The 23,584-nt window shown below is 44.2% G+C and overlaps 1 long non-coding RNA gene across 1 annotated transcript; it reads left to right on the top strand.

Moving 5' to 3' along the window:
* The first annotated feature begins 101 nt into the window (after positions 1-101).
* On the top strand, positions 102-19,299 carry LOC138752027 (uncharacterized). The gene is made up of 3 exons (XR_011350324.1): positions 102-147; positions 12,667-12,938; positions 19,115-19,299. It is a non-coding gene; the product is annotated as an uncharacterized lncRNA (long non-coding RNA).
* The last annotated feature ends 4,285 nt before the right edge of the window (positions 19,300-23,584 follow it).

Genomic DNA, 23,584 nt, shown 5'->3' with positions numbered 1-23,584 from the left:
GCCGGTCTCGCACATGCGTGCCCAAGAGCCCGGGACCGCCTTTGCGCATGCGTGCCCAAGAGCCCGGCGCCGCCTCTGCGCATGCGTGCTAAAGAGCCCGCGTCGTCTTTGCGCATGCGTGCCAAAGAGGTGGTGGGACGGATGTCGGTTTGTGGATCATCGGGGGGGGGGGGGGGGGGGGGGGGGAATGAGCTCCGGGTTCGGATATTTCCACTCATCTGAGGGCTGAAGATGGAAGTGGGCATCGGTGACCCCAACCCCCCCCAGCCGAGCTCCTTCGTACCCGGACCCCCCGGGCCTACCCCCCCCAACTCCCCCCCCCATCCCCGGCCTTCCCACCCTCCTGAAGTCCGGGCAACATCCTAGTAAATTTTCTCTGCCTCTTTCAATCTTATTGATATCTTTCCTGTAGTTCGGTGACCAAAACTGCACACAATTCTCCACATTTGGCCTCACCAATGTCTTATGCAACTTGACCATAACATCCCAACTCCCGTACTCAATACTTTGATTTATGAAGGCCAAGATGCCAAAAGTTCTCTTTACAACCCTGTCCACCTATGACCCCACTTTCAGGGAATTCTGTATCTGTATTCCCAGATCCCTCTGTTCTACCCCACTCCTCAGTGCCCGACCATTTACCGTGTACGTCCTTTCTTGGTTTGTCCTTCCAAAATGCAACACCTCACACTTGTCTGCATTAAATTCCATTGGCCATTTTTCAGCCCATTTTTCCAGCTGGTCAAGATCTGGAGAGACAGGGTCTAATCAAGAATATTCAACATGGGTTTCTGCATGGAAGGTCATGTTTGACAAATCGTTGAAAACTTTCTTCGCTGTCCACAACATCTCCAATCTTATTTCTCTAAACTTGTTTCTAATGGGCTTTAAATCCTCAACTCTGAAAAGTTGTGGATGTCCTGAAAGGCCCTTTAGAATCATATTTTTTGTTTAAATGCGGGGGCTTTGCTAGTGCTGCTCCAATGCATCTAGATTTCCAAGAGGAGGGAACCAGAATGCAGAGTGAGAGGAGTGGAGGAGGGAAAAGATGATGTGAAAACTGCATATATCGTTAGAAGTCAACGGATTGTGTGTAGTGGAAAAGTTCTTATGTGCATCTATTTCAATATAAGGAGTGCAGAAGGAAAGGTAGACCAGCTTAGAGTGTGGATTGGCATGTGGAATTATGACATTATGACCATTACTGAAACTTGGTTGTAGGAGGGGCGGGACTGGCTCCTGGCACATCCAAGGGCAGACACCCCAACCACCCTCACAGTGGACACATCCAACACTACAGTCGGGGGTGTACTTGAGCAATGGGTCGGGGGGTGATGACCTTTTTCAGCTGAGTCCTCCAGCCCTCCCCCCCCCCCCACCCCAGGCTCAAGTACAGTGCTTTCGACTGCAAGCTCCTGGCATTGTACCTAACGCTCTGACATTTTGGCTATTTCCTGGAGGGGAGGCGATTCAAGTATTTACGGGTCACAAGCCATTAACTTTCACCTTCAATAAAGTGTCGCTCCCTTGGTTAGCCGGGCAGCACAGGCACCTGTCCTACGGATCAGAATTTACCACAAATATAGAGCATATTGCTGGGAAGACCAATGTGATTGGCCGACAGTCCAATCATACAGACTCTATCCCAAAAGACTGTCTTTTAAAGGTGAGATCTTGAGGGTACAAAATCTTCATGATCATGTCAGGATAAAAGGCAGGGTCAAAAGTTTGAGAGAACCGTGGTTTTCAAGGGATATTGGAAACTTGGTTTGAAAAAAGAGGGAAACCTACAATAAATGTAAGAAACATGCAATAAAGGAGATGTGTGGAGAAGACACGAAATGTAAAAAGAATCTTAAGAAAGAGATTAGAAAAGTTAAAAGAAGATGCGAGGTGGCTTTCGCAAATGGTGAAAATAAATCCAAAAGGTTTCTACAAATATGTTAATAGCAAAAGGAGAGTGAGAGGCGTCCTCCAGCCGGGCGGTGCAAGGCACGGGAGCCCCCCGATCCAGAGGTTCTTACAGAACAGAGCAGAGCAGACAACTATGTGGAGCCAAATGAGATGGGGGAGATTTTGAACAAGTTCTTTTCTTTGATATTCACTAGGGAGAAGGATATTGAATTGTAGGGGGTAAAGGAAGCAAAAAAGGTAATTATGGAAACTGTAGTGATTAAGAGATTTTGAAGCATGTTAAGGTGGATAAGTCTCCAGGTCCCGACAGGATTTTCCCCAAGGCCTTGAAAGAAGTTAGTGAGGAAAGAGCAGAGGCTCTGACAGTGATTTTCCAAATGTCACTAGAGATGGGGACAGTGCCAGAGGATTGGAATATTGCTAATGTAGTTCCTTTGTTTAAAAAGGGTTTGAGGAGCAAGCCTAGTAATTATAGGCTCGTATGTCTTTTTTTTTAAAGAGACCGGGTCCCACTGTATTGATTGAGCAGGTAGCGCTGCAGCTCTATCTGCGAACACCGTCAGTCTCGTTGGCATAGGGCCGTCTTCAGCCCACTTTATACAACTTGGTGATGCCTCTTCACCATATCGATGCCCAACTTAGTGAGGACACCCACTCAACACAGGCCGCAGCAGCCCAGAACTCCTGATCTCAAGCGATCCGACAGCCTCAGCCTCCAAGTAGCCAGATTACAGGTGCGCGCCACCACGCCCGGCAGGCTTGTATGTCTGATGTCTGTGGTAGGTAAGTTAATGGAAAGCATTCTTGGGGATATCTGGAGAGACAGGGTCTAATCAAGAATATTCAACATGGGTTTCTGCATGGAAGGTCATGTTTGACAAATCGTTGAATTTTTTGAAGAAGTGATTAGGAAGGTTGATGAGGGTAGAGCAGTGGATATTGTCTATATGGACTTCAGTAAGGCCTTTGATAAGGTTCCGCATAGAAGGTTAGTTAGGAAGGTTCATGCGCTCGGTATTAACTTTGAGATAGTCAAAAGGATTCAACAGTGGCTGGTCGAAGGAGAGGACTGGCTGTCCGGTGTTTCCTTTGGAATAGGAAAACAGAAAGGAACTCTGTGATGACCTGAAAGAAAGAGGTGATCATCCGGAAAACCCTGAAGGGGGAAAGTTGTGGATGTCCTGGAACAAGAAAAACTCTGTCTGAAAACAAACAAGAATCCTTCAGAGTGGTAACCATTTACATGCTGTGTTACTGGCTTTGTCTCCAGGGTGTGTTGTCCTGGAACTCTGGCTGCAGAGAATACCTTGCTCCCTCTCACCCCAGGTAGAAAAATTCCTTCCACTGCTTCTCTCTGCTTTCTTCCTACAAGCCAAGGTTCCACTAATACTGTGCCTCATGACTTTCTGGACGAGGGTTTCTCATGGGGACCTTGTCAAATACCTTGCTAAAATCCATGTATACCACATCTACCACTTCATCAATTTCTTTCATTACCATATAATACCATATAACATTTACAGCACGGAAACAGGACAATTTGGCTCTTCTAGTCTGCACTGATCCAAGTACTCTCCTCTAATCCCACTTACCAGCACTCAGCCCATATCCCTCCATCCCCCTCAAAAAACTTAATTAGGCATGACCTTCCCTTCACAAAGCCATGCTGACTGTCACGGAGTAGACTGGACTTCTCCAAATGCTCAGAGATCCAATCCTTAAGAATCCTCTCCAATAGTTTGCACCCCAATAATGCAAGACTCATCGGTCGATAATTCCCAGGGTTCTCCCTATTCTCCTTTTTAAACAAGGGGACCACATTTGCCATTCTCCAATCCTCCAGCACCTTCCCTGTGACCAAAGAGGATTCAAAGATCATAATTACTGCCCTAGCTATCTCTTCCCTCCCTTCCCACAGCAGACGCGGTATATTGCATCCGGCCCCAGGGACTTATCAATCTTGATGTTTTTAGGATAATCCAACACTTCCACAATCTCCATATTGTCCAGCACACAGGCTTGTTCTATTCTAACCTCACCCTGATCAAGGTCTTTTTCTCTTGTGAATACTGAAGCAAAGTTTTCATTTAGGTCTTCGCCATCCTCATCCATTCCAGGCACACGTTGCCTCCCTTAACCTTTAGTGGCCCCACCTTCATTGTCCTCAGCCTTCTGCTCATGGACAGACAAACGAGTGAAATTTAGCACGGAGAAATAAGCATGATATGTTTCAATGGAAGAAAGAGACAACAAATGTTACAGAGCAAGGAACACATGAGGAACCCACGATTTACTGTTATCTGGAACCCTTGGGGGACAGTGTATTCCGAATTTTGATTTTTCCGGATTTCAGAACAAAAGCCAGTTGCCCAGATTTAAGGCCATCCGAATTTTGCTGCCATATCCACCCCCTCGCCCGCCCAAGTCGCACTGCCATCTCTTCCCCACACCCACCTGAGTCATGCAACCATCTCTCCCCCCCCCCCCCCCGAGTTGCGCTGCTGTCTCTCTCCCTCAGCCCGCCCAAGTCGTGCTGCCGTCTCTCTTCATCCCTTTCGTAGTGGCACCATGGAAGTGCTACAACTCCCAGGAGGCATCGAACCAGCCATGTGACATCAGTGTGTGATGTCAGCACATGTTGAGCACATAATTCTGGCTTTAAAAGGTTGCACGGGTGATGAAGCGTAAATCCATTTGATTCACTCTCGAAATGCCTTGTGTGGTTATTTCATCGTGCAATTCCAGTGGCCTCAATGTGTGACCCCAATGGATCCAAAAACGTATTTTTGGACAAACATGGACTATGCAGCCATTGCTGTGAAGCTACCACCTTTCTGGACAGCTGAGCCTGAACTGTGGTTCCAACAGGCTGAAGCACAATTTCACCTTCACCAAGTCAAATTGGACACCACTCATATTACCATCTTGTCAGTACCCGAGACCAGGCTGTCACTAAGAGGGTCGGTAATTTCCATGGGATCCACCTCGTACCAGCAAGTACTTTTATTATGTGTCCAGGGAAAGGGCAGCCAAACGACTACATCTCGATGGGTGGGAAGACCGCGCCCCTTCAAAACTAATGGGTGAAATGCTGTTCCTGGCAGCTGGTGAAAGACCCAATGTTACTCGAGCAGCTCTTTTTAGAGTGAATGCCTGATTAGATTAGGCTCCTGTTAACCAAGGGTTCATTTGAAGCACCCAAAGGGTGTAGTAGTGGAGACAGACATTCTATGGCTGGCTAAAAAGCACAGCAAGGAAAGACAAGTCTGCACAACCAACCCCTTCAATACTGACTTAGTGTCACACTCTAGTGCTCTGAGTACATCACTCCCTACAAGCAGGAAATGCCCCAAGACAAGCAAGCAGCCTGTGGATTCCTCATCTTGGTGTTATTACCACAGGCACTGGGGAGTAAATGCCCGCAAGTGCCTTTCACCCTGCCCATTGTGGGGAAACTCCCATGCCAACCACCAGTAAGGGCTGCAGCAGTTGGCAAGAAACATGCAAGCCAACAGTATATATGGGATCAGTTATCCCAGTGAAAATTTCTGGTGGGCACAGGTTCAGAAGTTAGTGCATTTCCATCCACCGGTTTTGTCGCATGCCATCCTACCCCAGACCTGCAACTATAATGAGTTAACAGTTCCAACATTCCATCCTTCTGCACCAGGAAGATGAATGTCAAGTTTGAGAATCATCCCGACACGTGGTCATTTATTATAGCAGGAGTTTCCCAACCTTTGCTTGGTGCAGATTTTCTTTGACTCCATTCCTTACCGACTTAAAAGGGCATTGGGTAATAGATGGAACTACTTTTCAGCCCACTCCCCTGGCAGACGCCCACTCCCCTGGCGGACGCCCACTCCCCTGGCGGACGCCCACTCCCCTGGCGGACGCCCACTCCCCTGGCGGACGCCCACTCCCCTGCTCTGTGCCTCCAAACATTAGGTAAACCAATAGATGAATTCTCCAAGCTGTTGGAAGATTTCCCTGAGATTACTACTGTACAATTTTCTGCCTCCACTGTAAAGCCCAGTATTACATCACATTTGTACTAAGGGCCCTCCTATCCAAGCTAAATCACACCACTTGCCTCCAGAGAAGCTGCACTTAGCAACGGAAGAGTTTGCCAAGATGGAGGAACTAGGCATAATTTGTAGGTCTGACAGTCCCTGGGGATCTCCATTACACATGGTCCCGAAACACAATGGAGGTTAGCGACCTTGTGGAGATTGCAGGTGGCTTAATGATGCCACCATCCCAGATCATTATCCAATGCCTCATATTCAGGAATTTTTGGCTAATTTGCATGGAGTGAACACCTTCTCCAAAATAGACTTGGTACATGGCCTTCACCAAGTACCAGTAGAGCCAAAAGTCATTCCAAAAACAGCAATAATTAACATGTTTGGGTTGTTCAAATTTTTAAAAATTCCATTCGGATTAAAGAATGTCATTCAATCATTTCAACAGGTGATGGAACCTTTAGAACATGGTATGACCAATGTCTTCACTTACCTCCACAACATCTTAGTGACCAGTGAGACTAAGGAAGAACATTTGGAACATCTTCATATATTTATTATTAATCTTCAAAAGTTAGGACTGACCATCAATCCAGATAAATGTGCTTTTGGACATAGGATTACTCAGGAAGGCGTGACTCTGTGGCCGTCCAAAGTTGAGGCCATTACCAAGTACTCAAGACCAGCTATGGTTAAAAGCCTGCAGGAATTCTTGGATATGGTAATTTTTTACTGTCAGTTTCTTTCGGGAGGAGCTCATATCGTGAAACCTCTTTTTGGTTTACTGTCTGGAGATGCCAGGACCATCCATTGGATCGAAGAAGGAAACAATGTCTTCTTGAAGATGAAAGAGTTGCTGACGCACGCCACTAAGCTCAGCTCTACCCAGTTTTAAATGCAGCCACCGTCCTTTCTAAAGTCCCTTCCAGTATGGCCGTATGAGGTGCACTTCATCAACATGTCAACAAGCAATGGAAACTGTTGGCATTCTTCAGCTGCCATCTTCGTGAAGCAGGAAAAATACAGTCCTCTTGATGAGGAGCTTTCAGAATTCAATCATGAACCTGCAAGTTGAAACGTCGAGTATTCAACTCTGCATGGTCTCTCACATCCATCGATTAGATCGACCGTTCGTATGGTTTCCGACAGGTTTGTGTGGCATGGTCTCAAAAAAGACATTACACAAATGGAGAGGTCCTGCATTGCCTGCCAGAAAGCAAAAGTTCAGCGGCAAACTAAGGCACCACTACAAGTCCTTCCCGGCAGTTATTTGGTGCTTTGCTCATGTCCATGTGGACATTGTTGGGCCGCTTCCTGTTTCAAGAGGATACCATTATCTTTTTACAGTAATAGGTTTACACGGTGGCCCGAGGTGTCTTGATTTGGTTTACTGCTGGATGTTACTTCAGATAGAGGACCAGAAATTGCTTCCTCGCTGTGGACGGCCTTGTCTCGCTTGCTTGGTACAACAATTCATCATACGAATGTCTATCATCCCCAGGCCAATCGAACAGTGGAAAGATTTCATCAACATCTCAAGTCAACCTTGATGGCTCGGATAGAGGGCCCAAACTGGGCCGATGAGTTGCCTTGGGTTTTAGAACAACTCCAAAGAAGGACCTCCAAGCTTAATCTGCTAAACACGTGTATGGCACACCGTTGTTGGTTCCAGGGGAGTTCGTCCCCTACCATTCCAACTCTAGCGATGATCATAAGGAACCATTGAGCAGGCTAAGGGAGACTGTAGGAAAATTGACCCCTATACCACCATTGTCACATGGAGAACACTCTTCTTTTGTGCTTGAAGACCTCAAAAATGACAAATATGTCTTCGTCTGAAGAGGAAAACTTGATCAACCTTTACAGACATCCTATGAAGGACCTTCTAGGATACTCAAACAAACTAGGTTGACCTTAATATTTATATGGACACTGGAGGGAAGCCCCAGTCTTTCACTATTGACAGGCTTAAACCAGATTGTGTAGACAAGTCTTCCCCACTGCAGCAGCCAAAGGTCCGTAGTAGAGGTTAACAACCTGCTGCTTCTTGGTGGGGGGGCACAATGGCTGTGTAGAGGCGCTATGGCAGCACTAAAACTCCCAGTAGGCATCAAACTGGCCTTGTGACGGCAGTGCGTGATGACATCAGCGCGTGTCGCGTGCACGATTCGGGCTTTTAAAAGACTGCGCAGGTGATGAAGAGTAAATCCATTTGATTCACTCTAGAAATGCCTTGTGTGGATATTTTGTCATGTCCAGTGCGACTCCAGTGGCCACACAAAGTCACTTAATATTTACATGGACTCTCGTTATGCCTTTCGGGTAGTACATGATTTTGGAACCTTATGGCAGCATTGGGGGTGGAGGGGAGGGTTTCACATCCTCGGGGACACCTATTAGAAACAACACTTTTGTTGTTAACCTGCTGACGTCCCTCTCCCAGACGACCCACCTGCAGATATAAAATGCGATGCCCAGACCAAGGCCCAGGACCCTGTATCCCTTGGGAATGTTTACACGGATGCAACTGCAAAAGCTGCTGCTCAAAACGGTCCCCTCATCATTTATTCACAGGGCAATAAACCGTTTGTAAATAGAACGGTCTTGCCTGATATGGGGGATGCAGCAAAACTTCAGTGGACGCCCCTGCTCATTTGATTAAGCGCTGGAAACAGCGGGGGTGCACCAGAGATCCAGAAACTCAATGATGGACCACCCCTGCTGGACAAGTCTGTGTACCTGATACATTTTTACTGGTGTTGCTTAACGATATACTATAGTTGATACGTTGGTCATCATTCACCAAAATTCTCCAGATTCTGGGCAGGTCCCGACAGATTGGAAGACAGCAAATGTCATGCCACTTTTTAAAAAGGGATGTAGGCAGGAGACGGGTAATTATCGGCCAGTTAGCTTAATGTCCATAGTCAGGAAAATGCTTGAACCCCTTCCCTTTTCCCCCTGCATTCTTTCCCCATGCCCTATGTTCACTGAACCCAACCGCTCCCCCCAATCAATTCTCACCTTTCCCCCTCTTTCCAATCCTCCTCTCCATATCCAATCAACACCTTTAGTCTATTGGTCTGTACTCCTCCCCCTAGATTTTTCTTTCCTTCTGTCCATCCCTTTAATTCAGGCACCTGCCAGCTTTTTACATTCCTTGAAGAAGGGCTCAGGCCTGAAACTATCACTGACCATTTAGGCTGCTCACAAACCCATTACGATGGGGAGAGACTGTTCCCCTGTTCCGATTGTGGGGACATATTCACCAGCTCTGATGTACTGCTGCAACACCAGTGTTTCCCCACTAAGGGGAGCCCATTCCCCTGCTCTGACTGTGGGAAGAGCTTTCAAACCTCCATGGACCTGGAGGAGCACATATGTGTTCCCCCTGGGGAAGGTCCGTGTGTGGGAAGGGGTATGTTCTCCCTGAGGAGAGTCCGTTCACCTGTCGAGTGTGTGGGAAGGGGTGTGTTCCCCCTGGAGAGGGTCCATTCACCTGCCGTGTGTGGGGAAGGGGTGTGTTCCCCCTGGAGAGGGTCCATTCACCTGCCGCGTGGGTGGGAAGGGGTGTGTCCCCTCGGGAGGGTCCATTCACCTTCTGTGTGTGTTTGGGAAGGGTTCAACCAGTCCTCCAGTACTAGAACCTTTACTCCGGGGAGAGATCCTTTAAATGCTGTGTGTGCAGGAAGGGGTTCTCTCCATCCTCCCACCTGCTACAACACTGGAGAAGTGACATCAGGGAGAAACTGTTCACCTGCTCCCTATGTGGAAAGGGGTTCATTCTGGCCTCTGGCCACACCAGCAGGTTTGCACTGGGGAGAAACCATTCACCTGCTCCCTCTGTAGGAAGGTGTTTTCTCAGTTCACTGACCCGCAGATACACCAGTGGTTCCCACTGGGGATAGGGATACATGCTAGGCTGTGATTGTAGGAAAAGCAACGAGATGCTGGAGAAACTCAGCTGGTTTTTTCAGCATCTCTAGGAGGCAAAGATATATCAAAGATTTCATCTTTGTCTCCGAGAGATGCTGAATAGACCTGCCAAGTTCCTCCAACATTTCAATATTTTTATCACACTGGGGAAGAGACGTTCACCTGTTCCTCATGTGGGATTGGATTCACTCAGCCCTCCCCCCCTGTTAAGGCACCAGAGAGTTCACATCTGAGAGTAACCTTTCATCTGTCCCCTGTGCGTGAAGTGTTTCTCTCAACCCTCTGGCACACCAGCGGGTTCACTCTGGGGAATGAATGTTCTCTGGCAGCAAGCGTGGGAAGGGTTTCGCCCAGTTTTCCTCTCTACAAAATTCACATGAGAGAGAGACTGCTCACCTGAACATGAGAAGGAATTCACTCAGCCCTTCATTAGATCCCAGTGTGCATTTGGGCTGAAGCCCTTCCCCAGGAGTGCTGATGTCTGCATAAAAAGGTGATGGGAAAGGGGAGGAGCACGGGTTTCCAGGTGGGTCCTGGTGGGTGGATAGAAGAGAGAGAAGCTTAGATGTGATGGGGAGAGGGTGAAGAAGGGTAGCTCTCTGATGGGAGAAGGAAGGGAAGGGGGTGGGGAGCAGGAGGAGAAGAAACGGAGGAATGACAGAAACTGGAGGATGATATTGATGCCATTTGGTTGGATCAAGGATGGAATACAAGGTGCAATGCACATTAGTGCTGGAGAAACCCAGCAGGACACACAGCAGCCTCGGGAAGTGAAAGGCAGTCGATGATTCGGATTTGGGCCCTTCGTCAGGAATATGGAAAATAGCCAAAGGAGAAGGAAATGGAGGGAGGGGAAGGGGGAGCAGCACAGGGTCACTGGTCAGAGGTCATGAGGTGGGAGGGGAGGGGATACAGATGGGAGGGCAGAAGAGAAAGACGGGGAGAAGGCAGAGGGTTTCTCTCTGACTGGAGTACTTGCTGGGCTGACTGGTATGGGCAGTCACTGTCTGACCTGTATCTTGATGGACATGGAATTAAAATTGGCTGTGACTGGTAGATTTTGGCCTCGTTCTTGACTTCCAAAGCACCTACTGAATGACAACTTCTCCACACTCAACAGCCTGTAGCTGCCTGAATGTCCTTTATAACCTCGACCACTGCTTGTGTCAGGTAAATGCTTTTATTTTGTTGAAGGTGGACATGAAGTTGCTCCAAAACAAATACACCTACAGCTTTTAGTGACTGAGCAGAGAGGCATTTGCATGAGCATATACCTATTCTAGCCAGTTTGGCAGATGTTGACAAAAGGGCATTATTAATAGGATTATCAGTACAGATATTAACTGAATAACCGATATTAAATGAACACACGGGTGAGTGTAAAAGGTTCCGCTTATTGAGCAGATACGGGTGAAGAGAAAAAAGCATTTTCAGGTCATTCAGAATCAGAAACATCAGGCTTAAACAAAGCATCGTTGACCAGGATCATCAATAAAAGTGCTGCCGTCCACATAAGGGTTAAATCGGTCACAAGAGGAAGCAGTTGGAGGAAGGTTCTCTCCCTCTGGGAAGGGACAGGGGAAAGTGAAGGGGAGCCAAGAGATACATAAGCTGTCAATGCAGGGAAAGCAGCAGGGGGAGCAGGGATACAGCAGGGAAACCATGAGGACATCGTGAAGATCGGGCAATTCGATTATCGTCATTCAAAATCACTTCCCTCAAATAGCATTGATAAACCAGCCACGGGGTTGGGATCCCACGCCGATCTTTCCTGCCAGCATGGACTGGTCCTTTCTTTCTTGTGCTTTTCCTTTCCAGACTTTTCCCACTTTGTCAACAAGCTCACATGGCTTATTCTCCTGGCCACCGTGACAGAGGTGCACCAAAGAAGAGGTACAAGGACTGCCTAAAGAAATCTCTTGGTGCCTGCCACATTGACCACCGCCAGTGGGCTGATATCGCCTCAAACCATGCATCTTGGCGCCTCACAGTTTGGCGGGCAGCAACCTCCTTTGAAGAAGACCGCAGAGCCCACCTCACTGACAAAAGGCAAAGGAGGAAAAACCCAACACCCAACCCCAACCCACCAATTTTCCCTTGCAACCGCTGCAACCGTGTCTGCCTGTCCCGCATCGGACTTGTCAGCCACAAACGAGCCTGCAGCTGACGTGGACTTTTACCCCCTCCATAAATCTTCGTCCGCGAAGCCAAGCCAAAGAAACCCCCCCCCCCAAACACAGGCCATACTTTTTCACTCAGTTAGTCAGCGCTGCCCTTAATCTTATCTCTGTCTCCTCATCACACATTATTTCTCTGGATTCTCCTGCTGCCTCGCCAAATTTCTCCAGATCTGGATCTTCTCCTCTTTAATCTAATAACTGCACGACACCGACTGGCCAGTTATCCCCACTCTGAATAGACCAAGTCCTCAGTTCAGATCCTCAAAAAGACTGAGTCCCGACTCACTGACCAATTCCCCACCCCCAACAGACTGAGTCCCCTGACTCGGTCCAATTCCACACCCCCCAATAGACAGACGCTGACTCACTGTCCAATTCCTCAATCCCCAACAGATGGAGGCCCCTGACTCGTGAGCCAATTCCCAATTACCCCAATAGACTGAGTTCAACCAGACTCACTGCCCATTCCTTCCCACTAACAATAGACAGAGTCATGAAGCTCGCTTCCCAATTCCCAAATCAACTGAGTTGAGCTCAACTGACTGTGAATCCTGAACTCGTTGCCCAATTAAAACACACTAACCTCATGCAATCCGTATTCCTTTCTGCAGGTCCTTTTGTGCATCCCGCCAAGGTAATCCAGTCAACCTCAGACAAGGGACTGGACCACCGGGGATCGACGGTGGGAAGTCAAGGAAAATTTATACTGGGGGCCCCATCTCCCTCTGTTGCTCCGACACCGGCCCAGCCACTTATTCAGCCCAAACTTGATCTGCGATTCTTATCTTGGGATCCTGTCGACTACGCCAAATGTTGAAGGTGGACTTGAAACAAACATGAATAAAGCTGCAGAAACAAACTTTTAAAGTCTTGCAAAGTACAAGTGAGTAGGATGTTTCCATTTAGATTGGAGAAGATAAATACGAGAGGTCATTGCTTTAGGGTGAAAGGGGAGACGTACGAGGGGAACAGGAGGGGAACGTTTTTCACTCAGGGAGCGGTAGGAGTGCGGAATGAGCTGTCATCGGATGTAGTGAATGCAGATTCAAACTTCAGTTTTAAAAATAAATTGGATCAATACATGGATAGGAGAGGTCTGGAGGGTTATGGAATGAGACCAGGTCAGTGGGACTAACTAGTTTTATTGGTCGGCACAGTCTGGAAGTGTTGAATGGCCTGTTTTTCTGGGCTGTAATGTTCGATGGTTCCAAGTCTGTTACAGCATGAAAACACAGCCACAAACTGCCAACTAACTAGAAAGGAGTGAATCATATTTAATCAAATCACAAAATTTATAGTTTCTCATCTCTTGTTTTGGAACCAACGAAGGGACTGCTCATATCCCTTAAAATTCTCTCCGATCTCCCCCAGATAAGGAGATCCTTATCAGCTCCCCAGCTGCAGAACAAGACAGGAACATGGCCACTATTGCAGCCTTCCAGGCCCCATTTTAAACACACGTTCATTGTATTCTGAAATCTCCTTTCTCAGTTTGGGGACCAAACCTCCCCCCCATCCTTCCCCAGGCCCAGTGATCAGCCCCACCGCCCCCAGGGCCCAGTGACCAGCCCCCCTCCCCCAGGGCAAAGTGAAGGACCTTCTCCTTGATCTCTCCCCAGATCATCTCCCTCTGTCACCCTGGTCCCCTCCTGGTTCCTCCCCGGTCCCACCCCAGTCCCTCCCCAGTCCCTCCCCAGTCCCACCCTGAATCAACAGGGGCTTCCCCACCCCCCCCCATCTCCAACATTCAGCCCCCCACAAACTAGATCATCTCCACTGTCATCCTGATCCCACCCTGGATTAACAGGGGCTTCCTCCCACCCCCAACATCCAGCAATTAAGAAATAAGTAGGTCGTAGCTAATAGAATATTCTTCTGCTTTCTCTAATTAAGATCATTCTTGAGAGAATGTTGGGGACCAAACCTGTCCCCACCTGAAATTAGTGAGATGGGAACAAATGATTTAGCTGGGAAAACACCTAAATTTATATCTCAAATGTACTTTGCTCTCCAAAGTGAAAGTTCAAAAACTAGGTTTACTGAGATCAAGAGAGAGATGGGAGTCAGATTTAGGAGCTGCAATAATCGAAAGATGCTGGTCTGATTGGTGTTTGGATACCATTTTTTAAATTTTACTAAATCCCTACAATCTCCCCTCTCCCCACCTACCCCACCCCCTACAATCCAGCCCTCCCCCCACTTCACCCCAGTCAGAGCTAAAAAAACAATTATATCAGGTATTTAATAGTTGCTGCTTGGTGAGCCAATCCTTTACATCGCACAAAAAAACCCAATTTATTTTATATCCAACCTGTACATTTCAAATATAAAGTCCACATTTTAACAAGGAAAGGATAATTTTGCAAGTTATAAGTTATCTTCTCCAAATGAAGACACAATTGTAATTCATTGTGCCATCTTTGTATATTCAATTCAATATTGTTCTTCCATGTAACAACAATACATTTTCTAGCTACTGCCCACCCTAAACGTACAAGTGCTATTTGTGATTTATCCAATCGCAAACCTGTTGTTAATGTATTAGTATAACCCATCAAACAAACCAATGGATCAGTTTGCAAATCCATCTTAAATAAATCTTCCAAAAACTTAATTTTTGCCCAAAAAGGTTTAACTTTTGTACATGCCCATACTGAATGTAAGAAAGTTCCTGTCTGTTCTCCACATCGAAAACACAAATCGGAAGAACTAAAACCATATTTTTTCAACTTCTCAGGAGTCAAATACAACTGATGTAAAAAGTTATAATTAACCAAATTATATCTCACATTAATTAGCTTGATAACACTATCCACATACATATTCAACCATTCCTCCAAAGATATTGTAATAGTTAAATCCTTCTCCCATTTGTCCTTCATTTTGTATATATCAACCATGGTCATCTTTTCCTGTAATAATGCAATCATTTCAGAAATAAACCCTTTCTTTCCCTTAGCAGCAATTAATATCTCAAATTTAGTTTGAGCAGGTAACACCAAATCTCGTCCAAAATTTTCTAACAATAAATCTTGAACTTGATAATAAGCAAATAAAGAATTTGGTGATATCCCAAATTTCTCTCTTAAGTGTAGTAAAAGAAAGAATCCTACTTGCTTCAAAACAATCTTCCACCAACTTCGCACCTTTCATTTCCCAATCTTTCAGATAGGGGTTAGTAAAAGAAAAGGGAGTGATCTTATTCGAATATAATGGGGTCTTAGCTGAAATTATACCAGGTTTCCATTAAATGACTTAGTTCTGGGAATTTATACTTTTGCAAAAGAAAAGAATTCCATATGTATATAAAATGATCGACTTTGTTCTCAGAAATCTGATCCAACTCCACCTTCGCCCATATTGGAGGTTGATCAATATCAAACAGCCTAACGATAAATTTTAATTGTGCTACTTCATAATAATTCTGAAAATGTGGTAATTGAAGTCCACCTAAATCATACCTCCATGTCAACTTCTGCAGAGAAACTCTCTACATATTACCGTCCAAAACAAACAAATGACTTTATTTAATTCCTTAAAAAATTTCCTCGGTATAGCATTCGGAATACACTGAAAAAGATATTGAATACAAGGATATATATTCATTTTAATACAATTTACTCATCCATTCAAAGTTAAGGGCAAGTCTTTCCATCTAGTTAAATCAAATTTAATCTTATGTAGTGTAAGCTACTGCTAAGAAGTACACAGCCACCACGTTGGATGTTGTTAATGACCTTGGAGAAGACTTGGGCATCGTGGAGATTAGCCGTAAAGTCTTGGATGTGGGGAAATCGGGTACCTGTCTGGCGTGGTTGTGTCATTCAGGTGGCGATAGTTTCTGCATGGCCTCCAGCCCCCAGAGGATTTGGGGACCACGTGGAGGGGGATGCCCAGGTGCTGTCCAAGTGGCAGGTGATACCCCTTGGCTAGCTGCAGCTTCTCAGGCAGAAGTTGTCGGGCCTTGGTGTGAAGTGGGGGGCCTTGGGTGGAGATGTGGTGGTATAACCTATGTTGGGGCAAGGTGGCACTGAACCGAGGCTGCAGGATGGTGGGGAACTAATTCAGTATGCTTGAATACTCATCCCTGGGAGCAGCGATGGTGGCAATTTTGGGTTTGCAGGCGTCTGTGGCATCTAGGCGAACCAAGTGGAACATAAGACCATTGACCAGCCTCTTGCCCTTCATGTCGATTAACAGGCCATGTGCTCTCAGGAAGTTGGACCTCAACAGCGCAGTACCCAAAGAAGCCAGCACAAATTTCAAGCAGAATTTTTCTTTACTGATCTGGATCTCTGCCCTGGGGGTGCTGAAGGTTTTAATGGGAGACCCGTTGGCTGCCCGCAGGGTGGGACCATGAGATTGCATTCATGTCTCTAGGGCGGTGGGGGACAAGATGCTCAGATCCACTCCGGTGTCCACCAGGAAACACCGGCCAGTGGATCTATCGGTTACATAAAGGAGGCTGTTCACTTGGCCAGCCGTCGCAGCCATCAATAGCAGCTGACCAGATTATTTCCCTGGTAGGTACATGGTTGCCTGCACTTACGAGCTTGTGCCCCCCAATGCTGATGGTAGAAGCACCAGGTAGGATGGTGCTCCTCTGGCTTGTGCTTGGGGGGGGAGGGGCTGCAGCTGGCTGGGCTTTGGATGAGTGACCTGACTGAGGGCAGTTTCATTCTCCCACTTGGTGCACCAGAGGATGTCCACCCAGGCTGCAACAGCATGGATCCGAAGTCTTCATCCACCAGAAGGTACTGAATGTCCTCAGGCATTTGCTCCAGGAAGATCTGGTGGAACATGAAGCACAGCTTGTGATCCTCCACCAGAACTAGCAATTTGACCATGAGGGCTGATGGTGTGCGGTCTCCAAACCCATCCAGGTGTAGGAGTCTGGAGGGATGCTGTTGGGGAGAGAACTGAACATGCCTAGGAGAAGGTTCTTGAGGGCTGGATATTTACTCAGACAGTGGGTGGTGGATGAGATCGTCCACCCTGGCTGCTGTTTCTTCATCCAGGATGCTCACAACATGGTAAAACATCATGGTGTCTGCGGAGATGTTCTGAGCCAGAACTGCCCATACCACATACGTGGGCAATGGGTCCAGAAGGGGGCAGTTTGATGGCCTCAGTGGGATCCATGTTCGAAGCTCAGAAAAACATCTGGGCTTTACGGGGTCACCGATGTAGCATGAGCAACTGCTAAGAAGTACACAGCCACCACGTTGGATGTCATTAATGACTGTTTTATTCAAATCTATCGTGTGCCCCTTTAAGGGCAGCATGAGCTCAGTCATCGCCTGTGTGATGTCATCATAATTGTTGCCCCCAGCGTGCGCTGGGCTGGAAACACAATGGAGAGGGACACCCCTGACAGCACCATCTTCTCATGGCTGCCCCGCCATGTGGTGTTACAAGCAGGGCTGGTTTGCCACGAGAGAGTGCGCCGCCGCACTTATTTAATAATGGTACATAATTTAAAACGATACATATTTTGATATTCTCTATCTAATATTACTCCAAAATACTTAATTTTATTAGACCATCTAAATTTTGTTAGCTGTTTACAATCTGAATAATCTTCATCCGATATTGGTAATATCTTGCTTTTATCCCAGTTAATTTTATAACCCAAAATCACTCCATATCGGTTCAACAAATTCTGTAATGGTTTCTAAAAAGATTCTAGGATAAGATAAACATATCAACACATCATCTGCAAACAGATTAATTTTATACTCTTGTTCGCCTATTGTAATTCCCTTAATATTGATATCTTGCCTTATCGCTTAAGCCAAGGGTTCGATAACTAATGAAAATAAGGCTGGAGTCAGTGGACAGTCCTGTCTAGTCAATTTGGACAAATTAAATGCAGCCAAAACCTGTCCATTTGTCACCACCCGGGCAGAACCCTATATAATGCTTTAACCTAACCAATAAAGGTCCAAATTTAAATCTTTCTAACACCTTAAATAAAAAATTCCACTCAACACGTCAAAAGCTTTTTCCACATCTAGCATTAGTATCATTGGTTGATTGAGTTGCCGTCTTGAAGTATTAATTATTGTAATCAATTTAGTAATATTATCAGCTGAATATCTATTCTTAATAAAACCCACTTGATCCACATGTACTAATTTTGGTAGAAAATTAGCCAATCTGTTCACTAATACCTTTGCTACAATCTTATAATCCACATTAAAAAAAGATTTCAGTCTATATGAAGCTACTTTTAATGGCTCTCTGTCCTTCTTTGGAATAACTGTTATTAATACCCTCGAAAATGACTGGAAATGAATCTGTTTCTGTCGCTTCTTTAAATACTTCTGTATATACAGGAAGCAACAAATCATAAAATTTCTTTATAAAACTCCATTGTAAACCCATCTTCTCCTGGAGATTTCCCATTGATCATAGACTGCAATACCTCCTTAAGCTCCAAATCAGTAAATGCACCATCTAATTCCTTAATATATTTTTCACTTAAAGGTAAATTTAAATTAACCAAAAAAGATTCAATCCGTTTATTATCCTGAGTTGTTTCCCCCCCCCCCCCAAGATGTATATAAATCCTGATAAAATGTACAAAATTCATAGTTAATTTCCTGAGGTTTTTATGTTATTGTTGAGTTTCTCTTGACTGCATTAATCATCCCAGATACTTGTTCAGTCCTCAACTGCGAGGCTAAAACCTTATGGGCCCTCTCATCCAACTCATAATAATGTTGTTTCGATCGTTGAATCATTTTCTCACAATTATAAGTTTGCAAAGTATTATAATACATTTTCAATCTAGATAATTTTACCATATTATCCTCAATCAAACTCCTCTGAAATTTCTTCTCAAACACCACTATTGTTCTCCAAATTTTGACTTTCTGCCAAATACTGTTTCTACACTCTCACAGTATAACTAATAATCTGACCCCTTAAATATGCCTTTAAAGCATCCTAGAAAATAAATTTACTCTGTACTGAACCTTCAGGGTTGGCTGTGTTGTGTGACATTCTAATGGGAACAATGTATAATTTGAATTTTGTGACATTTAATGTTAAAAGGCTTAACCATCTGATAAAATGGAAACGAGCACTGGACTATATTAAGATGAAGGTGGAAATTGCATTTCTACAAGAGACTCATTTGACCGAGAAAGAACATTTGAAACAGGATTAGGTAGGTCATGTGATAGCATCATCCTTTAATTCTAAAGCTAGAGGAGTCACAATTTTAATACATTAAAAAGTGCCTTTTATTTTGGAGTCTTTTTCTGTCAATGCAGGCAGAATGTTGAACGTTAATTATAAAATATTTTCAAAACTTGGATCCTGATGAATGTGTACGCACCAAATGAAGATGATGTAGAATTTGTTAGATACATTTCTGAATCAAATGAACGAGAATATTTTGGTTGGAGGGGATTTCAATTGTTGTTTGGATCGATTATTGGATAAATCTCCAAAAACTGTGGGGAAAAAAATTAAAATGGCTAAAAGAATAGCTGAGTTGATGAAAGATTTAAATTTGGTGGAAATATGGAGACTTAAATCCAATTGAAAAAGACTTTTCATTCTATTCTGCCCATCACAAATTGTTTTCTAGAATTGACATATTTTTGGTATTGGCACAATTGCAAGGTAGAATTACTCCTGCTGAATATAAGAGTAGGATTTAGTCTGATCATTGCAGCGTGTCGAATGACTCAAAAACTTGTTGACTCAAACCAAGGCTTTTGTTAGCAAAAGACCAGAGCGTATTACATCAAGGTCGACCAGTCCACACTGACCTGGGTCTGGTTAGGATCAGCCCTTTATGACCTGCCAGTAGGTGTGGCTACGGCTCTCAGCCAATCACTACTGCTATATGTAAATATATACATTTGATAGTATCCTGTACAATCACAATTTGTTATTATTAATTTCATGTACTGGCTCGGAGGTGACAGAAACTACTTACCATTGGAGATTTAATGAAATGTTGTTAAAGAAACTGGAATTTATTGAATATGTTAGAGATCAGATCAGCTTTTTCTTGCAAACAGGTGTTTGGATACCATGACATCAATTATAAATGCAAGATACGGATTAGTACAATACAATTTCCTCCATCTATGTAACTACAGAAATTACATGGATCAAAACATAGATCAGATGTGGAATAGAAATAGGAACGTTTGTCCATGCTACATGGTCGTGTGTGAAGGTGAGACCTTCCTGGCAGGAGACGACTGAAATATTAACAAGGGTAACAGGGGTGGCCTTCACGCATGACCCGGAGCTTTATCCTTTGGGTAATTTTATTGAAATGAGTAATGAGCTAACTACATTCCAAATAGCTTTAGATGTGATGAAGAAATGTCTTGCAATTACTTGGAAATACAACTCCCCTCTACACAATGGAAAACAGATGAACAGTTGTTACCTGTGGAAAAAACTGACATACAGTCTAAAGAACATTTATAAAAATATGGCAACCATATCTGGGCTACGTCGGGGCCCAGATATTATAATAATAATAATAAATAAATAGAAAGCTGCGACTGTGACAAAAATATAAGCCATCTCCCCAATGAAGATTTTCTTCTTTTAAAAACCCAATTGTAAGCCCTGATGGTCCACAGATTTATACTGTGAAAGGGGGGGGGAGGGAAGGGGTTGTTGTGTTTTGAATGAAAAACTTACATATTTATATCTATACATCTTGAAAATGGAAAATTTCAATGTATATTTGTAGGAAAACCCCCCCAAAATATTTTTAAAAACTGAACAGAGGCCTTAGCCCATTAATAACAAGCGACTTTGACATTTGCCAATTCCAGCATAAACGATTAGTAAAGGTACAAAATGAGGTGACCCTATCAAAAGATCCTGAACTGCACATTAAATGGATGGACTGAGGCTGAGAGGATTAGACCCATATTAAAACCTTATTATATGATACACAACGAGGTATCAATTGAAGAGGGTTGTTCATTGTGGGGGAGAAAAGAAGAATCATTCTGAAGAAATGGCAACCAGCAATGTTAGCCCAACCCCACAACAATCATCCAGGGATGGTCTGAATAAAGCCCCTAGCGCACCTGCGTGTTTGGTGGCTATCAATGGAACAGACCGTGAGAAGATGTCACATTTGCCAAGAAATGTAATTTAAAGCATCCTAAGCCAAAGCTAACCACTGGAAGTAGCCTTCACACCCCTGACTCTGAATTCACATTGATTTTGTGGATCCATTTATGGGTGGAAACTGCCTGTGGTGGATGAACCCTCCAAATGGCCTATGGGATCCCAAATGCACACAGCAACAGCTGAAAAACCACCAAGACTGAGGAGTATTTTCGCCCCCTCCAGTTTGCCAAAAGAACTGGCCTCAGACAAGGGACCACAATTTGTGTCTGATGCTTTCAACCAAAAAATATACGAGACACATCTTATCATCCGAGCACTAATGGAGAAGTAGAATGCCATGAAGGCCCAGGAATCAAACGTAACATGGCATCGGGGTGTGGCAAGATGGTGGAGGAAGAAGACGTGTGAAACCATCTCTCCCCACCTGAATAATTAATGCCCAAATAGTAAAGACATTCAACAATTTTAAAACTTTTTTGACAAGGCTTAAAAGTATTGTCTATAGTAACAATGAAGAAAACAAGAGGCCAACTGGTAAAGAAATTACATTTAAAAAGAACAAAGTGTGGAGGAACTGAGGCCTAACTTTCAGAAGGATCCACGGGAGTCGATTGGTGAAGCAACGAAAACACTGAGGACTCTTCAGACAAAATTAACAGTTACGCTGGCGCCCTCGTTGCATTCGGGAACGCAAGATGGCACCGGTGCAGTGAGTCCAACCTCAGAGTGGGGGGTGTGAGCGCAGCATCAGATGCGCGTTTGAAGAGGTTGGGGATCGTGAATGTGTGTGCGTGGCCGGTGATGTCACTAGCGCAGGGTCAGAGGATATAAGCCTCTGAGCCCCGGCTGAACTGGGCATGCACGAGTCTGCAGAGTCGGGTGTGCCTGGTCTGGAGACACACCGGAAGTTCAGAATCATCACTCCTTTCCGTGCTCAACATCAGCCCACCTTCATTTACCTTCTTCCAATCAGAATCCCAATACATTACAACATTCTCCTTCTCCCTTCCATCAATTCAGGTATCACTCAGTTCCTCCCTCTTCATACATCACATGTTTTGTTAATTAGTTCATTCCCTCCTTTTTTTTATATAATTTTTTATTTTTCACACCATAAACCACATTAACCATGATATATACTTTTTCCTTTTCAAATATATACAGTGCCATTTTCTCCCCCCCTCCCTCCTCCCATCCCACCCTCCCTACCTTCCCCCTCCCATCCATTTAAAGTACAAAATCTAGGATACATTAAACCAGTCAAACAATGTTGTCATTCAATAAAAATAAACAAGAAATTCCACTGAGTCAATTCTTTTCATTTCCTTCTCCTTTCGTTAATTTAGGTAGTGAATGTCCCCAGTAGGTTTTCTCTATTGTGTTTCATGTAAGGCTCCCATATTTGTTCAAATATTTCAATATTATTTCTTAAACTATATGTTATTTTTTCTAATGGAATACATTTATTCATTTCTATATGCCATTGTTGTATTTTCAAATTATCTTCCAATTTCCAGGTTGACATAATACATTTTTTTGCTATGGCTAGAGCTATCTTAACAAATCTTTTTTGTGCATCCTCCAAATCAATTCCAAATTCTTTGTTTTTTATGTTACTTAGGAGGAAGATCTCTGGATTCTTTGGTATATTGTTTTCTGTAATTTTATTTAATATCTGATTTAGATCTTCCCAAAATTTTTTTACTTTCTCACATGTCCAGATTGCATGAATTGTTGTTCCCATTTCTTTTTACATCGAAAACATCTATCAGATACTGTTGGGTCCCATTTATTTAACTTTTGAGGTGTAATGTATAGCCTGTGTATCCAGTTATATTGTATCATACGTAACCTCGTATTTATTGTATTTCTCATCGTTCCGGAGCATAACTTCTCCCATGTTTCCTTTTTTATCTTTATATTTAAATCTTGTTCCCATTTTTGTTTAGTTTTACCATTTGTTTCCTCATTCTCCTTTTCTTGCAGTTTAATATACATATTTGTTATAAATCTTTTGATTATCATTGTATCTGTAATCACATATTCAAGGTTACTTCCCTCTAGCAAACTCAAGCTGCTTCCTAATTTATCCTTCAAGTAGGATCTCAATTGGTAATATGCCAGCGCTGTATCTTGAGTTATATTGTACTTATCTTTCATTTGTTCGAAGGATAAGAGTCTATTTCCTGAAAAACAATTTTCTATTCTTTTAATCCCTTTTTTCTCCCATTCTCTAAAGGAAAGGTTATCTATTGTAAAAGGGAGTAACTTGTTTTGCGTCAATATTAGTTTTGGTAATTGATAATTTGTTTTATTTCTTTCTACATGAATCTTCTTCCAAATATTGAGTAGATGATGTAATACTGGAGAACTTCTATGTTGTACCAATTTTTCATCCCATTTATA

This window comes from Narcine bancroftii, chromosome 1 (assembly GCF_036971445.1).
Source record: "Narcine bancroftii isolate sNarBan1 chromosome 1, sNarBan1.hap1, whole genome shotgun sequence".
Classification (NCBI taxonomy): Eukaryota; Metazoa; Chordata; class Chondrichthyes; order Torpediniformes; family Narcinidae; genus Narcine; species Narcine bancroftii.
The sequence above is the reverse complement of the archived record's forward strand: the minus strand, read 5'-3'. Positions and strand labels throughout refer to the sequence as shown.